General features: G+C 36.1%; 1 pseudogene; it reads left to right on the plus strand.

Annotated features, from left to right (window-relative positions):
• The first annotated feature begins 3,191 nt into the window (after positions 1 to 3,191).
• Positions 3,192 to 6,196, plus strand: LOC147476991 (putative prolyl 4-hydroxylase 6; annotated as a pseudogene).
• The last annotated feature ends 223 nt before the right edge of the window (positions 6,197 to 6,419 follow it).

Genomic DNA, 6,419 nt, shown 5'->3' on the forward strand with positions numbered 1-6,419 from the left:
GAACAAAACAAGAATTGACTGCATCAAAAAAGACATGACAACTCTTGTGAGGTAAAATAATAAGGAAAAGATGACAGAAAGGTCCACCTGATTAGTATTACATTTTAAGATAGTCAAGAAATAGAATTTAAAAGCAAACCCTTGTCAAATCTTTTACTTCATAGGATATATAGTCTTCTGTCATTACTCGTGGTTTCTTCTCTTTGTGCCAATTACCAATAACACAACCGCCACACCACCAACCAAAAGAAACAAAAAAAAAATGCAATTAAGATATGAAATATGTCAGGAAAATACTCATTGTATCAATTGCAGTTAGAGTAAGATACCATTAAATTTGAGACAACGATAATACACAAATAATATCAACAGTTCATTGCTTCCCAACATTCTTTCTTCACTCTAAAACCTAAGAAATAAACCGATAGTAAAAGGGTATGCTTTCATTGTTGAAATTTTTCCAAACGAAGGATGCCCAGATTCACAAATTCACAAATCCAGGGAGCATAAAGTAAAGGCAAGCAGTCAGAAACAACTGTATCAACGATCACCCAATTGTTTTTTATAGTTCCTGAGTAGGTGAATGATATCTACCAAAAAAAAGCTGGAAGGTAACTACAAGTCCAACTTTAAAAATGGATGTGCTAAACTACAGTGCATTATGTACCAAAGAGCACTTACCTGGCTGCGCTAAATGATCTTTCTCATTTGGGTTCTTTAAAGTCGAGAAATAGAGAAGCGAACAAGCGAAGAAGCAGACCTTCAAGTTCACACTGCATCTCATTGGTAAAACCATTAAAACTAATCTTAGTAGCAAAAGATAAAATTCAATACAAACAAAAATAAAAGATGTACCTTTGAGTTTTTTCGAAAGCTCAAATCAGAAATCAAAATTGGGATTTTGAGTTCAATCCGAGATGAGATGTAGACAGAGAAAAATACCCAATTGCTTTGTGACTTGTGAGATAACCTGAAAGATCAGTTAATGGGGTCGGGAGAGACTGATGAGTTGCCTCGAAAAATTCTATCTCCAAAAAATTCAAAGTTCCATTATCAGATTTTGGACGTTTTGCCTTAGAGAGAGAGATGGTGGTGGCTGTTTGGGGAAAGAGAGAAAATAGAGAAAAAGAAGTGGACCTATTTTAGTTTTTGGGAATTTCAGTTGTAGTGGGCTGAAATTTTGGGCTAAAGTCCGATAAAGGCCTGCCATTTATAGCAAGAACTTAAACGAATTGATTTTATTGCATTTTTTTCGTGATAAAACATAATTGTTAGTGTTTCAGTTACAAACATACCATAGCACTAGATGGATAAACGCTATCCTCTAAAATACATAGCGTTTTTTTATAAGTGCTATTAAATGAACACTATCTTATTGCATTTTTGTAGTAGTTATATATTTATGTTTTAATTTTTTAATTTTTATATGTTTGATTTTTGGAAAAACAAAATTACGAGAAAGAAATAAAATGAAAATGAAACTCACTCCATAGAGAAACACTACTCGAACAATGAGAAAAAGTGTAAGAGTTGCATGTGTTACATGAAAGGTGCATTCCCATAAAATATGAAATGAAATGGAGTGCACCACAGAATACAATGAGTCTTTTATAGTAAGATATTCTAGACTTTATTTAAAATATGTGTATTAACATGCAGTTTACCATATATCAACAATCTAAAAAGTTGTGGGTATTTCCATACATAATTAACACAGAAAGTACGCTCAAACAGAATTAGGCACCAAGACTTCCTACGACGTGACTTAGTGGAATGGGAGTAAAGTCTAACGGACCTAGAATGTAACCTAGCATGCAATTTCTTCTTTTTCCTCCAACGAAATGGTGTCTTAGTGAATGATTGTGAGAAATTGGATGTTTGTGGAAAATATGTGGGATATGGATAAGTTTAGAATGAAGGGATGGAAAAAATGAGAAAGTGTCAGGTGGCTTCTCCTTGGGTAATACTTCTTCACCATATGAGTTTAGAAAGTCATGAAGCACAGGAGAAACAAGAAAGTTTATTGCAAACTCAGGGTTCCATTGAAAAAGTGGAGGGAGGGGAATCGAGGTGGTGGTAAATGATTGGATTTTATTAAGGATTAGAGGTGGATGATGGTCGAGTGGTGCTTTAGGTAGTTCTTGAGAGGGTGGATCATCATAGGCTCTTAGAAACTCGTCAAATTCCTCATCTAGGTTGTTTGCATTCACATAATTGTGGTATTCATCTGCATCTTTGAGGAATTCATCTATCTCTTTCATTGTGAAATTGACTACATCTCCCATAGGGTCGAAAGGCAGGGTGAAAAATTCTTCCTCTATTTCAGTTATGTGCAGGGAGTAGAAATTGTGATCTTTGTCTTCTTCCATAATAGGGGTATCTACTAGGGTAGGGACGAAAGTATCGGCTGTACTAATGTTAGATACAAAACTCCCAATAAACTTCACTTCTCCTTCTACAGACAAACCTAGTTGTCCATGCTTGAGTCTAAACATGTTAACTTCCACAGACAGATTTCAAAGGGAAAGAGTCATTGATCCATCTCGACAATTGATTTGGGTATTAGCGGTTGCCAAGAAAGGGCACTACACCAAAAAGGTGATTTTGTAACGAATTCATTTTTCACTTAGTAACGTTTTTTAACCGTTAAACAATTATTAACGTTTACAAAGCGTAAGTATGTCACTTTATCCGTTACCTAATCAAAGACCATTAATACTGAACAGTCGAGAATGCTCCCAGTGAAACATGTCAACCCCCTTTTTACTCTAAATTGGACACGTCGGATTTCACAAAAGTTCGGCTGGAAAAAAAGTAAATCTACGCCCTTTTCTCCTCTATTCAATTGTTCGGTTGTTACCAGAGAAAAAATAAAAATAAAAAAAAATAAAAAACTCTCGACGATAGGAGCAGAAAACCAAAAACTCCCCCCATATCTTATCTTAGAGATGTTACTTCGATTTATTTGCCAAAGATCCTTTCAAAATTGTTTGCGGAAATAATAACCCAAAAATAGAAACAAAACCCCTCATTTTCAGGCTCTTTTCCTTGAATCTCCCTCTTCAGATTCCTCTCACTCAATCCAGTGAGGCAAAATAATTCCAAATAAAAAAAGGGTTTTGAAGAAAGAAGGTGAAACAGTGAATGGGTAATTTCGTTTTCTCATAATCTCAACAAACAGACCTTGAAGAATGGACATAGAAGCTCAACAGCTCATTTCTCTGCAGCTTAACCGTAGAGGAGATCGTAATATTCAGCAAACGAAAGGTAAAAACACATGCTTTATGGTCGATATGTATTGCGCGGTTTCAAATGTTTAAGTGAGTTGTATGGTGAATGGCAGATGTTTTAAATGCTTTCTTATCTCCTTCTGGACAAATGTCACCAAATTATCCAATGAAGATTATTTGGAAGAAGGGTTTTATTCGTTTGTTTTTTGCCATGGGCATTGTATGGATGCTACTCATTCTCACCGTGTTATTGTTTCACGTCTGGTCTTGCCAATCTTCTATTAGTTTCTTTTCAGGTATGTTTAAAACTGTATCGTTATACCCTTTCGTTGTTTTGTTGATTGTTTGATTGTGGTTTGAGAGTATGATCAGAAGAGTAATGCGTGCTTCAGCATTTTTAGCATTTCCCTAAGTAATAATTCTTTATCTAAAACCTCCTCCCCAAACCTTTTTGGTGTGTGCAGCAATATTTAATAAAGATAGCAAGGTAATTGTGATGTTGGATACAATGAGGCTGTTACCAAAACCACAACATCGTAAGTGTTTGGAGGTACATGCCTTTTATACCCTTTAAATTGCAATTCTAAGTTAATATTCTGATATTTTTGCAACTAGGTTGTGCAATTCCTGTACTGGATGACCCAGATGCTGTAACTATTCCAAAAGTAGAACTCCGGATAAAATTGTTGAAAATCTCAGTTCCATTTTCTGGAGGTTTTGTAAAGAATAACTTAGCTCCACTTTTTAGAGGGTACCAGACTTGGACCTAGCGAGATAATAGTTTTAAATTAAACTCGATAATGAAGGTAAACGAAACTTTATTGGAGCTATTTATTTTAAATCTTCGTGTTGTTAATGGACAAACACTTGGTAGTGATGAGTGTTATAATACATTTGGCTTGGATAACAAACATGTTGGAGCAAGAATTCTCCTCTCTAAGGTCCAAATGTCAATTTTTTTTATATATTAATTAAATATTTTATTAAATAATTTAGTTTTAACTTTGAATTATTTGTTACTAACTTACTAAAGCATTGCACTTTTCAGGTATTTTTGGTTCAAAAGGTGCAACCTCTTCATGAGTACAAAGGGCATGCAAACACTTTCATTTGTTCTCTCTTTAGTGGGGCCTCATTTTTCCAAGTCCAATACACTCCAGGTCCTCTTTCTTTCTATAAGAGTTAGTACCTTTACAATGAGACTTATTCATTTCTAAATTTTGTTTGCCTTTTTATCATTTGAGTCCTTTGTTGATTTTTTGAGTCATTTTTTTTATATGTCATATATCCAATTTCAATTCAGGGCTTGGATTATTTTTGAGTGTATTTGTACCAATGTCGTATTGTCGTATAAGCTATCAATGTACCAAATCATTAGCTAATCAATGCGTTGATCACCAAATCGAAGATTGTCGATGTTGTATTGATTTCCATGCCACCGTTACCATTGCCTTAATTGGGAGAGAAAGGATTTAGGTACACAATTGATTAAATCCCTACTTTTTTCACCTTCACTACAAGAAAATGGGCTTTTGGCCACAGATGCCCGGATTTTTTCCCCACGGTCAATTACCCTTGCTTGATACGCAACAGTTTTGGACGAATGCTCCTAGGAAGCCACCTCAGCCCCCTTTTTTGTCTAAGGTGGACACCTCAGCTTTTACAATGATTCGCAAAAAAAAAAAAAAAAAAACAAACTCACGCCCAGTTTTGGGAACTATTCGCATAACAACGACCGATGAAAAAAGAAAAAGATAAAAAAAACCTTTCATCAAAACTCAAAACCCCACCCCGACCTTTAAAAAAAAAAGAAAAACCTAGCTTGATAAACAATAAAGCCTTCCTGCCTTCCCCTTCAATCTCGATTCTTGCAACGATCTCATTCTCCTCCTCCTCCTCCTCGTCTTCTTATAGGGTTAGGGTTTGACATTTTGAGATTTTTCAGTATCACATTTTTAATTGATAAACCATTTAATTTTATTCTGTTGTCAAGGATGATATTATAGCGAGGATTGAGGACCATATTTCTGGGTGAACTTTTCTTCCTAAAGGTATTGTACTTCTGTTAGTCTCTTCAGATTCTAGGCCTCAATTTCATTTTGTTATATCGTTGTTGCCTTTGATCGTGTACATGTACATATGAAAATATGTTCGTATTTACAGAGAATAGTGAGCCTGTGCAAATTATGCATTATGTTCATGAAGATACTAGAGAGCGTCTTGATTACTATGGCAATAAAGCTAGATTGGGATTTGATGAGTCATTGATGGCAACAGTAGTGTTGTATCTATCAAATGTATCTCATGGTGGCGAGACTCTCTTCCGTAAATCAGAGGTATATGATTGGAAGGATATTCCTCAACACTACTTCTATTTACTTATTGGCTATTATTCCAATTCTAATTTATGAATGGCAATAACTACATTATCTCTGCCGGGCCTAAAAAATAGCCAACCGAAGGAAGATACATGGTCTGAGTGTGCAAGGACAAGTTATGCCATCAAACCACTTAAAGGGAATGCTCTTCTCTTCTTTAATGTGCAACCCAACACAGCACCGGATGAAAACAGCTCAAATGCTAGATGCCCTATTCTTCAGGGTGAGAAGTGGTGTGCCACTAAATGCTTCTACTTAAGGGATTTTGACAGAATGAAGATCTCATTGAAATCAGACAGCGACGAATGCACTGATGAAGAAGATAGTTGTCCAGAGTGGGCTGCCCAAAGAGAATGCAATAGGAATCCCATGGGTTCTCAAGCCGATAGCGGTCACCAGCAGCAGCACAACTCTCAATTCCTTCCTTTGTCTTGCCAAACTTCCTTTTACAGTCTCACCCTCGATGAGGTTCAAAACCAATTATTGGGGAAACCCCTCGGGAGTATGAACCTTGACGAGCTTCTCAAGAATGTGTGCACTACCGAAGACAAGGACAATGCCACCTCCGCTCTCCAACATTATAGGTAGGAAGTCATCATACTTGGCCTAGCTGTAATTCTAGATATCAAAGACCATTAATACTGAGCAGTTGAGAATGCTCCCAGGAAGCCACGCCAGCCCCCTTTTTTTCTCTGAGGTAGACACCTCAGCTTTTCCAATAATTCGACAGAAAAAAAAAAAAAAAACGCCCTATTTTCCCAATTTCAATTGTTCGCCGTTCTCACCCTATTAAAACCAATGAAAAAATAAA

This window comes from Coptis chinensis, chromosome 9 (genome assembly GCF_015680905.1).
Source record: "Coptis chinensis isolate HL-2020 chromosome 9, ASM1568090v1, whole genome shotgun sequence".
Lineage (NCBI taxonomy): Eukaryota > Viridiplantae > Streptophyta > Magnoliopsida > Ranunculales > Ranunculaceae > Coptis > Coptis chinensis.